This window comes from Aulonocara sp. 'chitande type north' Nkhata Bay, linkage group LG9, assembly GCF_057382095.1.
Source record: "Aulonocara sp. 'chitande type north' Nkhata Bay isolate Kocher_YH1m ecotype deep benthic linkage group LG9, A_spYH_male_GT1.1, whole genome shotgun sequence".
NCBI classification, from domain to species: Eukaryota; Metazoa; Chordata; class Actinopteri; order Cichliformes; family Cichlidae; genus Aulonocara; species Aulonocara sp. 'chitande type north' Nkhata Bay.
The window spans coordinates 29,117,885-29,138,005 of NC_141352.1; the positions used below are offsets into that span (position 1 = coordinate 29,117,885).

At 43.0% G+C, this 20,121-nt stretch overlaps 1 protein-coding gene across 1 annotated transcript in view; it reads right to left on the minus strand.

The window, feature by feature from the left end:
* LOC147322323 (uncharacterized) overlaps positions 1–20,121 on the minus strand; it is a 333,216-nt gene that overhangs the window by 57,996 nt on the left and 255,099 nt on the right. The gene's annotated exons all lie outside the window — the stretch shown is intronic.

The window sequence follows — 20,121 nt, forward strand, 5'->3', positions numbered from 1 at the left end:
TTGTAATAATATTTTGTACACTCTTCTATTTTTGGAGTGTATTTTTTTCATGTATGTCTGTATTATATTATACATACACTTTAAAAGTGAATCTCTGTCCAAAAAATGCACCCAGTTTACCTTTTACTGACTATGAGCATCATTCATTATTCATTATTCAATATTTCATATATCAAATTATATTCGAATTGGTGATATGTTGTGGCGAACAAAGACCAAACAGTAAACCATGATTTAAATCAACTCTCAGGACGTACCACAATTCACAGATCACATTTACTTGGTGGACCGACACATCAAATTCACCAGGGAGGATATGAAAAGTGGCAGGTTAGCCTTCTTAGACTGTGAGATTTCCATCAGTAATGGGGGACATCTAAAAGCTGACGTGTATCGTAAACCTACACATATGGATCAGTATCTAAGGTTTGACTCTCATCATCCACTGGAGCACAAACTGGGTGTCATCAGGACGCTACAACACAGAGCGAACACCATCCCCACTGACACAGCGGCCAGGGAGGCAGATGAACAGCACATCAAGAAGGCCCTGAGTAAATGTGGTTATCCCAGCTGCACTTTTGTCAAAGCTGGAAAGGCACCTAAAGAAAGCTCCGGCCGATCCAGGAGAGAAGGACAACCGCTGCCTAAGCGAAAGCCTGTAGTGATCCCATATGTGGCAGGAGTATAGAGCAGTTGAGACGCATATTTCTAAACACCGGGTCTCTGTGGCTTTTAAACCTCAAAAGACGCTGTGCCAAAAATTGGTCCACCCTAAGGATCGGGTCCCTCGACACAGAGTAACATAGTGTACGCTGTTAAGTGCCAGGAGGATTGCCAGGATTTATACATCGGGGAAACCAAACAACCTCTGGTGAAGCAGATGGCACAACACAGAAGAGCGGCCTCGTCAGGCCGGGACTCTGCAGTCTATTTACACCTACAGGCCAGTGGACACTCTTTCAATGATGAGGATGTACACATCCTGGACAGGGAGGAATGCTGGTTTGAGGGCGGAGTCAAGGAGGCCATTTACGTGAACAGGGAAAGACCATCTCTGAATCGAGGAGGGGGCCTAAGGGTACATCTTTCGCCATCTTACAATGCTGTGATTGCAGCCATTCCCCAACTCTCTGTGAATGGTACTCATGGACATTGATCAGTATTCATTGATCAGTGGGTTTTGGTCAGTGGTTGATCAATGGTCATGAGAATTTGCATAATTAAGATTAAGGAACCTCCCAGCCCATTTTTCCTTCAGTGGGCTGGTTTCTGTTTATAAGATTGGGGAAACCTGCAGTCAGCTGAGACTGAAGAAGTCACTTGGATGAGTGACGAAACGTTTCTCCCACAAAATGCAACGTCCAGATGAACAGAATCAACTTTTTGGAGATTTACTTTCCTGGATGATTGAGAATGAATCAAGAAGAATAAATCAATTTACACATCATATTCATATGAGTACGGTCCTATTAACCCTCATGCTGTACAGCAGCGGTCCCCAACCTTTTGTGCGCCACAGACCGGTTTATGTCGGACACGGACCGGCCTTTAAGGTATCGCGGATAAATACAACCACATAAAATGATCCAACCAAGACAAAAACTGTGGTATTTTGTAATTATAATAATAAACGTAAACACACTGTTTAATTGTGTAACTTTATTAGCAGCGTCCTCCTGAAAATGCGCCAACATTGAGAGTAAAATCCTCCTCTCTGCCGCTTAATGCTCTCTGGTCGCTATGGTAACGACTACAACACGGGAAAAGACCCGGGGAAACCGAGTTAATGATAAAAAGCCTGAAATACATAAATTTCATACTGAAGCCTTAACTCCTGTGGCCTGGTACTAAACGAGGCTGAGGAGAGGAGAGCAGGGAGAGGATGGACAGACTGTTTTCACTTCTAGAAAGATTAGTTCCCAAATGAGTTATGTATTGAGAAATTTATTTATTTGAATATATTTGTTACATTGTTATATGTGTTGCATTAGTTAAAAGGTTTTATGTTATTAATAAATTGATTCAAACAAAGTAATTGTCACTGAATTCAATTTGATTTACAGGCATTTTTAACATGTATGAACGTAACGCTAACTTGGAAGAATATTACATGGATATTTATTTGATAGCAATAAAGTAAATAACAATAACAATTAAATAAGAATATTTCAAATACACAGTATGTAAAGATGGAAAAACAATATTTACAGTTGTTCACACAGGATCAACCTGTTCCTGGACCGTTTTTTGAACAACTGTAATAGATTACAGGAAATCTCTGACAGTGTTGCTGAATCTGCCTGAGCAAGATCAGACATGGATGGGGTGCTGCAACTGAGACCTGCGGTTTGTCTTTTCTGGTGTGCGAGTGGAGAATCACACAGTCTGCAAAGAGAGCTTTAGGATGCTTCCTCCCACTGTCCACTGCATCGTCCATCCACAGGGTTTGCAGGGCTGGCTCAATCGTGGCTGCCACACCACTAAGATGTTTTCAGATATATGCAAGCAGGAGTGTCACGGCTGGGGCAGCAGTCATGTGGTGGACCCAAGATGCAGATGGCAGTGGAGATGCGAATGGAGATTTATTTACAGCGAAAATAACAAAGGTGGGGGCAGAACTGAACATAACCCTAAACTGGGAAAAACTAACAAACAAACCTGAAAAACACAAGGACAGCGGGAGATGTACAGAGGGGGCAGATGAAGAATGCTGGGCAGAGAGACATGGAAAAATACAGAGCAGATGTTGAGTAGCACAGAAGACTCACGGAGAAACACAGACAACGGGACGAGGAGCACAGGCAGACACTCAGTATAAATACACACACCAGGTAATTAGGAAATGAGAGACAGGAGGGCAACACACCTGGGAGAGATCGGAACAGAACAGAAACCTAACAAATGGCAAATCATAACACAATACATACTCAGAATAAACAAAAGCATAAAGAAACACAAAACACTGAGTCGGCAGACTCAGGACCATGACACGGAGATGGTTAAATGCTATATTATTAGTATAATACTTGTAACTCTGGAGCAGACAACAGTCGGATAAAGTGCTATGTAAAAAAACAATCAAACAAAAGATTAGATTCTATACGTTTCAAAGATATTTAGTTTATATATTTTATATGATACAGTACATGTACGGGCAGGAGAAAGGATCATCGGCGCCCCCCCTGCCCTCCGTCCAGGATCTGTACCTCTCAAGAACCAGAAAACAGGCAGGGAAAATCATCACAGACCCCTCACACCCTGGACACAGATTTTTTGATCTGCTGCCCTCTGGCAGACGGTACAGAAGCCTGCAGACCAGGACCACCCGACACAGGAACAGTTTCTTTCCCCTCGCCATCTCCCTTCTTAACGGTTGACCTGTCACACTGCTCCCACTGCCAGACTGCAACTGCACCTTATGTACATTCTGTAGTATTCATTCCACCTCATTTCATTTCTGTATTTTATGTATATAAGTTTAGATTAGTTATTTATAGTTGGTTTACACAGCTTTGTGTATGTATGTGTATGTATGTGTAATGTGTGTGCATATAGACACGTGTGTGTGTGTGTGTGTGTGTGTGTGTGTGTGTGTGTGTGTGTGTGTGTGTGTGTGTGTGTGAGATTTACATTGCTGTGCTTGAGAGTCTCCATCTGCCGGAACCAAATTCCCTGTATGTGTCTGCGCATATACTTGGCCAATAAACACGATTCTGATTCTGATGCGTAAGAATGACCGATGTTGCGCCATAAAATGATCGTCTACCAAGAACTGATTTCCGGTTTTTGCCCTAAACTGATTGCTTGTATTTAACCTGTTATAAATAACTTGTTGGTCTATAATATGTGAAACATGTGTCAAATGTATTCCTCATTAATGATATCAAGTCACTTTGAGCCACCAGCAACATTCCTGTAACAAGGTAGAAGCTGCAATCAGTTGTTGGCAGTGACTTTTATATATCCTTTATTTATCCAGTTCAAAAACAATCTTGTTGACATTATAAATGTATTTTTTATAGGTAATCTGGTCAAGAAGACAGCAGACAGTGCAACAAATATATCAGTTGTACTTACATTATAACCAGAGTTAAACCAACAGTGACTTTCTAGCAAAAGTGTGAGGATTATAATATAGGTAATAAAAAGACACTGTGTATATCTGTCTAATGGTGCTTCTTCTTTTTCCTTTCATGTCACCTTCTCTCTTTCACCACCACAGGAATCACAGATATCAGATGCAGTAAGATGAACACAGCTTCAACCGTCTGTTTGTTGAAAAACAGTAACGTGACCGCACCGCATTTTCTTGTTAGTAACGGTAACGGCGTTGTAACGATAGAAAGAGTAATTAGTTATATTACTCGTTACTGAAAAAAGTAATGCCGTTAGCTGCTTATAAACCACTGAATCAGGTACGTTCTAAATGGGGCGTTGTGCCAAGATGGTGGAGTGAATAGATGCTCTCTACCGATTTCTGCACAGAAAATTTGTGAGCAATGGTAAAACCTCAAATTTATGCTGCTAACACTAACAATTCACTAAACAAGGGAAGATACAACAATCATAAGGAAAGAAGCAGAAAAATGCCAAATCAGAAAGAAGCAAAAAGGGGTCTGGACAGTTCCAAGTCTAAGACAACGCCTGAGAATGCTAACAAGGAGAATGCTACGCCCAGCAACGTGCTAATGGATAGCCGCCATAACTACGCAGCTACTGCAGTAACACTCACGTTAGCCAAAGAGGAAATGAATGAGTTCCCACCTCTCCCTCTTAACCTCTTAAATCACCAGCTCTGAAGAAGGTGATGTACGAACGCAGCTCTGACCCAGTTGATGTAAACCAGATAATTTCCAGTTTATCGGCACTAATAAACACCAGGTCTGATAACATCGAGAGCATGGTGAGAGATAATACGATAAAGATTGAGGGTCTCAAAAAGACGATTGGTCTCGTGTGCGCGGAAATGAAAGACATGAAGGGGAAAGTTCGCGACCTGGAAAAAAAAGTCACTAAAGAGGAAGGCCGGGTGGACAACGGCCATCAGAGAATATCTGAGCTGGAAAGATATTCCAGGAGTTGGAATCTCAGACTACATGGAGTCAAGGAGACTGAGAAAGAGGGCGTAAGGGGAAAGGTGATAGAGATATGCCGATCTGTTCTGGCAGAACAAAATCACAGGCTGCCTGATGCCATCGACACCGACTTGGAGCCAAGCGCCAAAATAGCACCAGACCCAGAGGCATCATTGTGCAGTTCACCTCCCACGTCTACAGGGATGCTGTATGGAAAGCAGCCAAAACATCCCCCTAGCTGCAGGACAATCATTGTTGGGGAGTAATGGAATACATATACCGCCTATACGTATTTAAAATACAAAATATGAGTAACTGTATTCCGTTACAGTTACAGTTTAAAAAGGTGGTATTTAGAATACAGTTACTTTGTTGAAATAAATGGATTACACTGCGGTACTTTCCTGTTTCATATTGTCGCAGGTCAGGACTGTTTGGGTTTTGTTTGACAGCTACGTTCTGTTGTTCCAGGCGGCAGCGTTACGGTTGCCATGGTTACAGGGTGACGCTCTCTCTCTGCATGTTTCCTGGGTGAGAGAGCGCCTTTTTGTTGTTGTTGTTGTGCTAAGCTAATAGACAGAATGCTACTGCTCTGAAGAATGTAGCATCATGGGCAGTGTAGTCCGTGCTGCAGGGAGAATGGACTGCCATACACGTTATGTGTCTGTGAGCGAGGGAGGGAGAAAAAGGCGAGTGGAAAAGTACGAGCTGTCATCGAGCAAAAACGGGAGCTGGAAGCATGTAAATATAATAATAACCACTGCAGCCAAGAAGAGTGCCTGACGAGCCCAGTTGTAAGTAAGCTATTAAGACTCGACTGTACACCGTGTTCGTGTTTTCCTCCGAAACAATAAGTTCTGTTGGAGCAGCCTTTCAACGCCTCTCTCTGTCCCTTGCAAGCAAAGTTGATCCAGACAACAAAGTAAAGCTAGTTTTCAGCTACCAACCCGACACGAACCCGACACTAACCCGACGTATTAGCCAGAGGTCCCTTTACTATGGTTCGGACCTTGAGAAACAGTAATAAATCACAGCAATAGCATATTCATGTAGTTGTGAAAGCATGATAATATATTAAGTAATCCAAAGTATTCAGAATACGTTACTGTCATTGAGTAATGCAACGGAATACGTTACAGAATACATTTTGGGGCATGTATTCTGTATTCTGTAATGGAATACATTTTAAAAGGAACCTTCCCAACACCTAGGACAATCACTACCTTTGTTCAATAATTAGACACAGTAACAGTACTTTCATTACAGTAAATATATATGGTTACAATAATAAAACTGAAAATGATAAATTACTTGACTCCTTAGAAGAAAGAATTAATTTCTGTCTCTCCAAATACCCAAATTCAATCCTCTTAATTGGTGGAGACTTTAACATCTCTTTAGATAATGCAGTAGATAGATGGTCTCCAGGGCAGCAATCTTCATACAGTGCAAACTTAAAAAATTTCATGGCAAAATTTTATGTCATGATTATTTGGAGAGAAAAATTTCCAGATGATAGACTTTTTACCTGGAGCAATAAGACAGGATCCAGGCAATCATGTATTGATTTCTGGCTTGTTTCTTACTGCATTGATAAAGATAATATTACTGTTTTTTGGTTTTTTGGGTTTTTTTGCCTGTCCCATTTGGTTCTTTAGCCATCAGAATTGTTGTCTGAAGACCAACAAGGATACCCAATGGATTTACTTTGCCAAATGGATCATCGTGGCATTGCCGTATTGGTCCATTTGATCGACCTTTGTTTTTATTATTTATTTTATTTTATTTTCAGATGTTACAGACGGGACAGACATGAGTGAGGGATAGGAAAGGGAGAGAGAAAGAGGAAGGAAAAGAAAAACAGAAGGGGAGAGGGACAGTGAGAAAGGGGGGGAGAAAAAAAATCTCCTGGATCACCTGTTGAGAGGAGAAGAATAGAAAACAAGAAAAAAAAAAAAAAAAACCAAAGCAACATACTAAACATAACACCATCGCATTAATCTGTAAACAGCAGTAAATACTAAAAATTCAATGTTGTTGTGCAGCACGCAGGACAGACAGCGCATAATGTGCTTTGAAGTAGCAGCCAAGAAAGGTGTAATTTAAGTCTAAGAGCAGTGAACACCCGTGTGCACACCTGTGTGGATCAGCGCGCTTGTATTCAAATGGTTTCCACATGTAATGGTCTGCAAGAGGATGTAGCGAGCCATAGCCCCGTCCCCCAGGGCATGAAGCAGGCATGGAGGAGATCCAGGCCCCAGACATCCAGAGGCCCCAGAGTGCGAGAGCCCAAGGAGGACCACCGGAGGGGCATCCGTGCCACCCTCATGGGAAGGGCTGAGGATCCCCAGACGAGGCGTCACCCAGTAGCCACCGAGCAGAAGCTAGAGGGGGCTGCACCGGCATGCCCGCCGGCTCTGCCGGCAGCCAGCTGTGCCAGAGTGAACCGAGCCGCAGGCCCAGAGGCCGGAGGCCCGAGGGCCCCCCGCACCCCAGAGGAGGCCTGACCGAGAAACAGGCGCCAGGCCCCGCCAGGTAGCCACCGGGAGTGAGCCGGTACATACCTGAGTGCCCAGCCCCGGACACCAAGAACTACCAATGCACCGACCCCTGAGGGCATCAGTCACCGTCAGGGAGTGTGGTGAGGGGAGATAGGCCTTGGAGGGCCTGGGAGTTCCCAGAGAGGTGGATTCTAAGACCCGACCTGACATATAGACACAGACAAACAGGCACACACAGACACAAACATGCGTTCCCACCCTCCTGCACACATATACAAACACTCAGCACTCACCCAACGTAAGGACTGACATAAATGGACATGTACACACAATCACACTCCCCAAACATACTCTATACCCCGGGTCCAGGTACCCTCGCCCCCAGAGGGGGAAACAGAACCCAGACCCAAGAGATAATATTACTGTTAATATACTCGCCACCCCCTCACTGATCATAGAGCAATTTACATTAACATCCAAATGCTCACACTGGATAATATACCTTATAAATTCTCATTGGAAGTGAAATAACTCCTTACTAAAAGATAAAATGGTTAACATGCAGATTAATAAATTAATGGCTCATTATTGGAATAAAGCTAACACAGAGAAGTCTTTTTGTACCAATTGGGAACTTTTTAAATTTGAAGCATGCAAATTCAAAAGACTTGCATAAGATGTGGCCTACTTCATATAGTGAATCATATAAGGCTTATATGATTTACTCATGAAAGTGGCCACTTTCATATATTGTTTTTGTAAGTATCCAAAACATACAAGTTTCATTTATATAATTTTTCTATGGATCTTGTATCTGTTTTCACTATTGTATGCTTTTCATACAAGTTTCACACAAGACAGATACAAACTTTATAAGATTTATATATATCTTTTCCATGTGCGTTATTACCAGAAATCCCCAGAAGAAATCTCAGAGGAAGATAAATTAACTTTACTAGACCTTCAAAATAAATTGGTCAGTTTATATCGACACAAGGCTGGGGGTGCTTTTGTAAGATCCAGGAAGAGGTGGCTGGAGGAGGGCGAACAAAATTCTGCTTTTTCAGGCTTGAAAAATACAGATCCAAAACCAACTAAATATTAATGGCATTGTCTCTGACAATCCTAGAGAAATTTCAAAGTTTTGTGCCAAATTCTATACTAAACTGTACAACTCAAAATATAATGAGGATGTCTCAACACTGTTTCTCAATAATATTAAAAACCTAAAAACTATTGTTGTGGAAGATAGAAGTCTCTGTGACAGCCCTCTGACTGTGGAGGGAGTTTGTAATTCTATTTCTGCACTTAAGGCCAACAAATCTCCTGGCACAGATGGTTTAACTGCAGAGTTTTATAAATCATTTTCTAATCTCCTGGCTCCGTTCTTACTGCAGGTTTTCATAGAAAGTATAGAGAATAACACCCTCCCTCCTACTCTTACTCAGGGTCTCATAACACTTATTCCAAAGCCAAACAAAGACTTACTTCTTATTGATAATTGGAGACCGATCTGTCTGCTCAATAATGACTATGAGATTATGGTTTTAGTACTTGCTAACAGAATTAAAGAGTTTTTGGACACAATTATCGATGAGACACAATCAGGCTTTATGAGAAATAGACAAATTTCTAATAACATTAGACTGGTTTTAGATCTACTTGATTACTCTGATTTGGTATCTGACAATAGCTTCATTCTCTTCCTGGATTTTTAAAAGGCTTTTGATACAATTGAACATCAATTTATTTTCCACTCTTTGAAAAAATTTTGACATTTTTCTATAAAGCTATCAAAACCTGTTTTTGGCGACTGTCAAGCCTTTGAGTCGCCGAGCAGCTGAATAGGGGAATAATGTTGATGCGCCCACTGTTTAAAACGTAAGTCAAAGTTCCAGGTTAAAACTCCTTTATTTGTTATTAAATCCTTAAAATCCGTAGAAAAACAGTGATCAAAAACATTCTAAGCTTGAGCGGTCAGCAAAAGTTGACTTCCCCCATCATCCACTCATTCACAAAAATTCCCTCGGGCCGTGAACAGGTGATATAGCAATCACTATTACTATTACTGACACCGCGTGACCCAAAGCTACGCCTATCCACAACATTCCGGCCCCTAATTATTCATTTTTACAGTAATAATTACACATCCAACACCATAACTCATGACACACACTTCATCACATCACAGACACACTTCATCACATCACAGACACACTTCATCACATCACAGACACCCAGTGAGACAACATAACATACTCAAAAGTCCACCAAAGTTATTTTCTCATTTCTTCTCTTCTTTTCTTCTGTTTGCACATGAGTCAGTCATAGGCCAGAGGTTACCAGCACTTAGCCTAAATATAGTCAGTCTGTGATGTACATCTCATAACATTAAAGTCAATTCAAAGTTAGTTATGTCACACTGTGTCAAAAATGTCATCGTCATGGGTCAGAGGCCTCCTGAAGAAGGCATATCTTTGTGACAGGTCTGCACACATGGCTGGTTGGGGTCTTAATCCAGACCTGACGCACAAGCCCCTTTTCATCTGGTGCATCTCCGGTGACTCTCCCAATGATCCAGGAACCACGAGGTGCAGAATCATCCACTATAAGGACCACATCTCCAGGAACAAAGTTGCGTTTAATCCTTCCCCATTTCTGGTGTTGCTGAAGTTGTGGCAAGTACTCTTTAGTCCATCTTTTCCAAAACCGGTCAGATATATATTGAACTTGCCTCCATCGTTTACGTGCGTAGAGATCGTCCCTCCGGAACAGGCCAGGTGGTAAAGACGGGTTGGAGTTGAGAAGAAGGAGATGGTTTGGTGTTAAGGCTTCCAAATCATTTGGATTGGTGGATTCCAGCGTAATGGGTCTACTGTTGAGGATTGACTCCACTTCACAAAGAGCAGTTTGGAGCCCTTCCTCGTCCAAATGCTGTGTTTGGAGAGTGGAATTAAGGACCTTTCTGACAGAACGAATCAACCGCTCCCATGCTCCGCCATGATGCGATCCAGTTGGAGGATTAAAGATCCATTTCACTCCCTTCAAAGACACAGCATCAGAGATCTTTTCCTGATTCCACTGTTCCATAGCTCGTCTCAGCTCGCGCTCTGCGCCCACAAAGTTAGTCCCGTTGTCTGAGCGCAGTTCTTGTACCTGACCTCATCTAGTGATGAAACGTCGTAAGGCGTTAATGAAAGAGTCAGTGTCAAGAGATGAGGCAACCTCAATATGTACTGCTCTAAATACCAAACAAGTAAAAATAACACCATACCGCTTTACAAGACTTCTCCCACGCTTCACTTCAAATGGACCAAAATAGTCTACTCCAACAAAGCTAAATGGGGGTTTCTCAGGGGTCACTCTGCTTTCAGGCAATTCAGCCATCTGCTGCTGGCCTGCAGCTCCATGAAACCTTCTGCAGGTCACACACCTCGACATGATGCTTCGAATCAAAGCACACACACACACCAAATCCAACAGCAAACGTAGCGGTGGGCGTTTCACAAAAACATCTTCATATGGTCAGAATCCAAACTGCGTTTAAACAGACAACACGGAGCACAAAAACACCGTTTACATACCACCGTCGTCTTCTCCTTATCTGTCAGACTAGCCGATTTTATGGGTGTAGTGGCGGCGGTGTGTGAGCTCGCGTCGGCGTTTATTCAGTGCTGATTGCAGGAGGCTCCATTGCCGTCGCACATTTTGCTGACAAATATTGACGACTGATTGGCGACTGTCAAGCCTTTGAGTCGCCGAGCAGCTGAATAGGGGAATAATGTTGACGCGCCCGCTGTTTAAAACGTAAGTCAAAGTTCCAGGTTAAAACTCCTTTATTTGTTATCAAATCCTTAAAATCCGTAGAAAAACAGTGATCAAAAACATTCTGAGCTTGAGCGGTCAGCAAAAGTCGACTTCCCCCATCACCCACTCATTCACAAAATTTCCCTCGGGCCGTGAACAGGTGATATAGCAATCACTATTACTACCGACGCCACGTGACCCAAAGCTACGCCTATCCACAACCCCTGTTATACAAGGAATCACCATAGCTGATAAGGAGCTTGCTGTCATCAGCCAGCTACCTGATGACACCACACTCTTCTTGAAGAATGCAAATCAAATCCGTCCAGCCCGTAGTGTTATTAGTGATTTCTCTGAGGCATCTGGTTTATGTCTAAATCTAAAAAAATATGAATTACTAGCAATAAAAGACTGCACTGCAAATGCTATCTGTAACATTTCTGTTCAAATTCAAATAAAAATTTTATTTGTCACGTACACAGTCATACACAGTACGATATGCAGTGAAATGCTTAGACAACTGCTCGTGACCTAAAGAAAAAAAAGAAAAGGCCATGAATAAGATAGGAAATAAATATGAAAATTAAAAAGGGTAAATTTAACTAGGAAGGAATAAGATAAAATATATAAATTAAAGTTGAAAATAAAATAAGGCTACATTCACACTGCAGGTCTTAATGCTCAATTCCGATTTTTTGATCAAATCTGATTTTTCTGTCTGCTCGTTCACACTACGACTAAAATGCGACAGCAAACGCGCTCTAGTGTGAACCCTCAAAGCGGCCCGCATGCGCAAAAGAAGGCGTCACACACAACGCGCTCTGTTTAGACCCAGAGCAAACAGTATTGTTTGACTGATGGCCATTAATATAAAGACTTCAGACTTTACGTTTCCCAATTTTTGCTTTAAGTTATTTTGTTATTTACATATGGCCTAATAATGATCCTTATTGCTGTTTTAGAGAGGAGCGGTGCTTCAAAGGCTATGCAGATTTCTGTCAGAATCTGCAGATTATACAGTATAAATAAAATGTTCACGTCGTCTTCCCAATAGTTTCACTGACATCTACACTGGGTGGACAGGAAGCGTTCGCGATGTCTTCTCGGGCGCCTTTCTGGAGGTGATAATTGGCATCTGTCTCTTGTCGGTGACGTAAAAGACGGATTTAATGCGACTTGATCGTTCACACAGCAGTCGCTTTCTAAAACATCTGATATGTATCGGATTCAGTACCACATACGAAAGTGACCCAGATCGGATTTGAAAATATCGGATTTGTGGCGTTCACACTGTCATAGCATGATCGATATGGGTCGCATAGGGTCAAAAAAATCGGATTTGATGCGCTTTCGCCTGCAGTGTGAACGTAGCCTAACTGTACAACAAAATACACAATACACAGTATAGAAATATATAAGAATGTATGAAGAAATATAAATATCATATACACAATAACAGCAGCTGTACAAGTATTAACTGGAAATGAAGAATATAATGACCAGTGTTGTGCAAACCACATTATTTAGTGTCTTGTGCAGTGCAAATATGCTTAAAGTGATTTAAGTGATGAAGTGAAAACAATGTCCAGAATGTCCAGTGTGTGTAAGAACCATGTGTGGGTCAGTACTGTGTGGTGGTGTGATTGAGAGACCGTATCACCTGCGGGAAGAAGCTCCTCCTCAGTCTCTCTGTGTTGGTCTTCAGGGAGCGGAATCACTTTCCTGACCTCAGCAGAGAGAACAGTCTGTTGTTGGGTTGGCTGAGGTCCTTCACGATCTTCCTGGCCTTGGTCCAGCACCGCCTGCTGTAGATTGAGTGCAGGTCAGGGAGCTCGGAGCGGATGTTGCGCTCAGCTGACCGCACAACCCTCTGTAGAGCTCGTCTGTCCTGCATGGTGCTGTTCCCGAACCAGGTTAAGATGTTTCCCGTCAGGATGCTCTCTATGGTGCAGGAGTAAAAGTTCCCGAGCACCTTGGAGGGCAGTTGGAAGCCTCTCAAGCGTCTGAGGTGGTAGAGACGCTGTCGGGCCTTTTTCACCACGGTGTTGATGTGACAGGAACATGACAGGTCCTGTGTGATGTGAACTCCGAGGTATTTGAAGCTGTCCACTCTCTCCACTGGGCACTCGTTGATGACGGGGGTCTGGTAGTTCCTCTCCTGCTTAGTGCTGAAGTCCACTATCAGCTCCTTTGTCTTACTGACGTTTAGAAGGAGGTTGTTCCTCTGGCACCAGTTCTCCAGATTCCTAATCTCCTTCAGGTAGGCCGTCTCGTTGTTATCAGAGATCAGGCCCACCACGACGGTGTCGTCAGCAAACTTGATGATGGTGGTGGAGCTGGTAGTGGCCACACAGTCATATGTGTACAAAGAGTACAGCAGGGGGCTCAGAACACACCCCTGGGGGCTCCAGTGCTGAGAGTGGTGGAGGCTGAGACATGTCCGCCCATCCTTACTGCCTGTGGTCTGCCAGTTAGGAAGTTGGAGATCCACAGACACATAGATGAGCTGAGTCCCAGATGCTCCAGCTTGGTGGTGAGTGTGGAGGGAATTATGGTGTTAAATGCAGAGCTGTAGTCTATGAAGAGCATTTTAACATAATTCCCCCTTCTAGTGTCCAAGTGAGTGAGTGATGTGTGGAGGAGATGAGAGATGGCATCGTCTGTGGAACGATTTGGACGGTAAGCGAACTGTAGTGGGTCCAGTGTGTCTGGTAGTGAAGAAATGATGAAGTCTCTGACCAGGCGTTCAAAGCACTTCATCACTACTGAGGTGAGGGCTACAGGGCGATAGTCATTGAGAGAAGCAGGGTGGGGTTTCTTCGGGACAGGAACAACGATGGACTCTTTGAAGCATGTGGGGATCACCGACTGAGATAAAGAGATGTTGAATATCTCAGTGAACACAGGAGCTAGCTGGTATGCGCAGTCTCTTAGGATACGACCTGGGATGCCGTCTGGTCCTGCTGCTTTCCTGGTGTTCACTCTCTTGAAGGCTCTCCTTACTTCATGCTCGGAGATGACGAGCACGTTTCTGGTGCTGGCAGTATCTTCCTGTCTGCAGTTATTAGCGCCGCTAGCACTAGCATCGTTGGAGTCCTTAGCTGCAGTCACGGCCGCGTTCGTCATACCGGTTGTTGGTGCTTTATAATCCGTTATTGTCCTTAGTCCCTGCCACAGGCTCCTAGAGTCACTCTGTTGGAGTTGTGACTCTAGTTTCCTCCCGTAGCGCTGCTTCGCCTCTTTCACCGCCCTCCGCACGTTATATGACGCGGCTTTGTACGGGTCCATGTCCCCCGTCGTGAGTCCCGTGTTGTAGGCAGCGGTGCGGGATCTCAGAGCGTCGCGGATGGTTTTATCCACCCACGGCTTCTGGTTGGGAAACGTTGTGATAGTCTTTGTCTCCACGGTATCATCCGCTAGTTTCCCGATGAATCCCACAACCGCTTCCGTAAACACGTTGACGTCATCGTCGGAGCTGTTTCTGAACATGCCCCAGTCTGCGTCATCGAGTGCGTCCTGTAACGCGGCCACCAATTGATCCGTCCAGCGCGCGACCTTCCTCTGAACCGGAACTTCCTGTTTCAGCCTTTGTTTGTATTTTGGCATGAGGAAGATGGCGGCGTGATCGGATTTGCCAAACGGAGGGCGGGATTGTGCCTTTTAGCCGTCCTTGACCGTAGTGTAGCAGTGGTCCAGTGTCATTTCACCTCTGGTGGGGCAGGTGATGTGTTGATAAAAGTTCGGCGCTGCGCGTTTGAGGTTGGCGCTATTAAAGTCCCCCATCACAATAAGCGCAGCATCCCAGTGTTGTGTCTGGTGCTGTGTGAATGCCTCATGCAGCTCGCATAAGGCGGTGACCGTGTCCGCTTGTGGTGGAATATAAACGGGACTTATAATGACAGATGTAAATTCTCGAGGTAGATAAAAAGTACGACACATGATGGACAGTAGTTCCAGATTTGGTGTGCAGGAGCGTGTGAGAGGAACAGCGTTTGCACTGTTGCACCAATTGTTGTTCACCATTAAACACACGCCGCCTCCCCTTGACTTCCCCGAGTCCCGTGTCCTGTCCATGCAGTGAACCGAGAAGAACTTGGCCGGCTGGCTTCAGCCATGTCTCGATGAAGCAGAGGAGATTGCAGTCCCAAATGTCTCTCTATCCTGGCCCCGAGGTCATCAAGCTTGTTCTCCAGTGACTGGACGTTGGCGAGCAGGATGCTAGGCAGAGGTGTGCGGTGTGCACGAGCTCTCAGCCTGTTCCTGACGCCGGCTCGTTTCCCTCGAGGCCGTCCTTTGTTCTCCCTCAAGATCTCACTCGGCCAGCTCGGATCCGGAGTCAAAAACTTCGAATTGTGAGTACATTGTTATACCAATAGAAACAAGAGTGTCTCTGTCATACCTAATGTATCCAATGGTGATGATTTTGCCGATTTAGAAACGCTGAAAACTAACTTAAAAAACAAAGACAAAGAAAAGGTGGTCGGAGCAGTCGTGACGGCAGCCGACCTCACCGGCGCCATCTTGTTAAACAAGAAGTCACATACCCAGGACTGTTAATATCCAAAGACCAAAAGTCAAGATGCTCGTCAAACTTCAATCCGATTATACAAAAAACATGAAAAAAGTTCAACCAGTGGCTGCAAAGGAATTTATCTCTGAAAGGTAGAGTGTTAATTATTAAAGCTGAAGGGATATTCCAACTGGCATATGCTGCTCTCTCCTTACATCTGGATAAGAAGATTAGTAAAGACATTGACCGCATGCTCTTTAATTTTATATGGAAAAACCATAACAACAGAGATATTTTATTTCTTTTATTATCACTTTTCCTGGAAACCTGGATCAAAAATGGGATCCTATTGGTGGCTCAGCTGGTTAATAAAGGGGGAGTACGACTTACTTACAATGAATCCCTTACACTATATAATTTTCCAAGCAGCGTTTGGGAATTCTCCATGGTGCTTGGTGCCATACCCTCAGGTACTTTAATGTTATATAAAAACACTGACAGGTCAATATCTACCTCAGTCACTCTCTCTGATCCAGCTGAGTCAGCAGTGGGAAAAATCTGCTTTTCACAGGAACTTGGTAACAGCAATAAGAGAATACGTAGTTTATTCCAAGAAGATATCGTGTCTCTCCCATATATATAATATCTTACTGGAACCGACATGTTCCAGATATCACCTGGAAGACAGACTGGATGATCCCATAAATATCTAATTGTAAACAAGGTGAAGGAGATCTCATGTAAAATTCTTCATAAATGTTACCCAGCCAGTCACTATATGTAAAATTGAAAAGAGACATAAATACTAATTGCACTTTCTGTGGGGATCATCCAGAAACTGTGACACATCCTTTTTGGTACTGTTCCTCTACACAGAGATTCTGGAAGGAATTTAACAGTTTTGTTATTGTCCATATTTTAAGGGAGTTTTCTTAATGATGGGAAAATGTTCTATTCTTTTTCTTTAAGTTCTCCAGGAAGAATGATAAATGTTTTTTATAATAAATTTTTTCATACTTTTAGCTAAATTTTTTATCCATAAATGTAAGTTTATTAATAAAACACCATATTTCTGCCTTTTTATAAGGATATGGAATAGTACATACAATCAATATCAGACTCAACCAACAAAAAGGCTCACAGAACAATATTTATATATGCTGATTTTTTCGTGTACTCATATGATAATTTATTTACCCCTGATTTGTATGTTCATGTTCTGTTCTTTCGTAAACTTCATCTGTTTGTATGTTGTATACTTATTGTGTGTTCAATAAAGTTCAATTTAAAAAAAAAAAAGTACATTCTAAATGAAGCTTCAGACGTCACTAAACACGTGACTCTAGCCAAACGAATCAAGCCTGCACACGGTGCTTCTGAAGCAGCGTGTTGATTAGTGATGCTAAATTTGATTCTTTTTACTGAATCGAGTGTTAATGAGTCACTCATCAAAGTGAATCGGATGTGTTGAGTCATTTGATTCACTGAGTCAGTTGACCAGAGAGTGCAAAAATTTTACATTTTCACTCAAACTTAATTTGTTTCCCTTTTCATGTAAATCCCACTGCTAAGATGAATGATTAAAAAAACCAAAAAAACCCCAACTATTTTATAGAGAACAAAGAGCAAAAACATTTCTAAAATTAAGCAATTTCTTATCAAAATTGCTTAATAAACATTTATTTTGTTTATTTGTATTTTATTAGTATTTTCCTTAAGTGTGTCAAATATATATTTTCTCATCTAAATGTCCACTGCGCTGTGAGCCAGGGGGCGGTAATGCGCCTTAACATTGGTTGCCAACCAAGAAGAAGAAGAAGCTGTGAGCCACGAGGGAGGGGGTGAGCAAGTCCTGAGTGATTCGCACATCACTAGTGTTGATCTTTTTCACACACGCACCGGAGCGTCAGCTTCAAGCGGACCATCGCTACCTCTCACATCTAAAGGTAAGTGTCAAGGTAACTTTGAACTGAGTTCAGTCAATCTCGAGTTTTTCGAAGTTTTCTGAATGAAGTTTTCTGTTGCTCTCTGTGAGAGGAGACCGTTAAAGACGAGGCTCTCCAGAGTGTAGCAAAACAGGAAACCACAGCTGGGTGTGTGTAAGTGTGCAAACGAATATATTAGAAGTGCAAGTGAGCCACGAGTAAAGAAAGGTCAAGTTTCGTGAGTTGTTTTTCTCAACACTGATCACGCGCTCAACACTCTACACATACTTGCATCACACGCGCGCTCTCGAGCATCAGTATCCGGTTTTTCAGTCTGACGTCACTAGCCGTGTCTGGACCTAAACTCCGCTGCAGGTCCATATATAAAATCGATCACTGTGGCATTACTGAGAGTTGAAAAACTGTCTTAAGTCTTTCATCTTTAATAAAATGATCAGCGTTCTGCTCTACCAGGTGTAACAATTGAGTTTAACATCCAGGCATCCATAAAAACGGAATTTATGACATTTAACGGAGTTAGAAGTAGTGATGGGCAGATGAAGCCTCATGAAGCACTGAAGCTTTTCATCCAATTGGTTCACCCCAACGCGAAGCTTCTTGAAGCTTCATTTGCTCTAGCAGGACACCTACTGGATGTAAAAATATTAGTTGGCATGAATTTGAAGAGTGTGGCATTTTGCACACAGCCTGTAAATGTCAACAACAAAAGGAGTGTGTAAAACATCTATATTGTAGTGATGGCAGTATACTGTGTATATTTATGCTGGCAGTATGGAAAATTATTATTTGGAAATGCCTAAAATGGAAATGATCATATGCTGTGAGGTGAGGTGTGGACAGTGGTTGTGCTTTTGTAACATTGAGGCAAGGACAGTGATTAGTGTTTAGGGGACACATCATTGGTTTTTATTTAAAAACAACAGTTTCTCCACTGTGGCAGGTCGTAGGCGATTTCTTTTTCTGGACAATATTTCCCCTGCCTTTGAAAACACTCGCTCACAGGGCACAGATGAGGCAGGGGTACACAGGTATGTCAGTGCTAACTTATATAAGTGAGGGTAGACATATTTCTGTCTCTCCCAGTATTTAAGGGGGTCCTCCAGCCTTCCAATATTTGGCTCCATCATGTACCGTTGGACCTCAATATTTGCGTCTGCTGTCACATTTTGTGTCTGTGTCTGCCTGACACTCTCATCCAGGCGACGCCGCAGGTTGTTACCTAAACAAAAAGGAGAGTCTTATGAGATACTACCAATTCAATTTTCAATTCAATGTTATGTCTATAGTGCCAAATAACAACAGTCGCCTCACGGCGCATTATATTGTACAGTAGATCATACAATAATAGATACAGTGGAAAACCCAACATTCAGTTTCTATAAATGCAACTAAAATGCAATAACAATGGTACTGTGGGAAACAGCCTCAACAGATTGTGACGTTGATGGCTGTGGTGGTGGTGCGGAGGAAGAGGTGGTGGAGGCCCTCATTACAGAAGCACATTCTGCTTTCAGTCTTTTTTCTGCTTTGCTAGCTCTTGCAGGGCTGAGAAACCCGAGTTTTCTGAACCTTGGGTCCAGCAGTGTCGCAAGGAACATAATGCTCATGGTCTGTATTTTATCTAGCTTCTCTCTCAATAGCATCCTAAGCTTCTGAGCCAGGGAAGATCCAATGGATGGTGGTTTTTCCATTTGTTCATTGAGGCAATGATCCAGCATAGTGAGCAAAGGTATGACCTTTGACCCAGACACCCTTTTTTCCTGAGAGAGCTCAGTGGTTGCATCGTTAAATGGTGCTAGGACAACCAGACACGCTGAAATTATACCAAATTCCTCAGATGACATAGGCCACTTAAGAACTTACCTTTGCAGAGGTACTGCTCCTGAAATATCCCATGATCTTCCTGGGCTTGGCTCGGATGTCAGAGAGCTCAGGGGTCTGGTCAAGGGCCTTCTTCACCACTAAGTTCAGGGTGTGAGCTATGCATATGGCATGTTTAAGTCTTAGCTCCCTTGCACAAGCCCCCATATTGGCAGCCCCATCTGTTACTAGGCATGTGACTTTGTCAGTAATTGCCCATTCTGCCATGAGTGAGCCTTTCACCTGTGCAATGTTTTCTGCAGTGTGTGCATTAGGAAAATATTGCACTCCTAAAACAACGGTGTTTAATGTGCTGGACTCATCAGCAAAATGGCAGGTGACTGCAAGATAGGCCTCTGTGTTGATGGAGGTCCACAAATCTGATGTCAGACTCACAGCTGCTGCCTTCTCAACGCTGG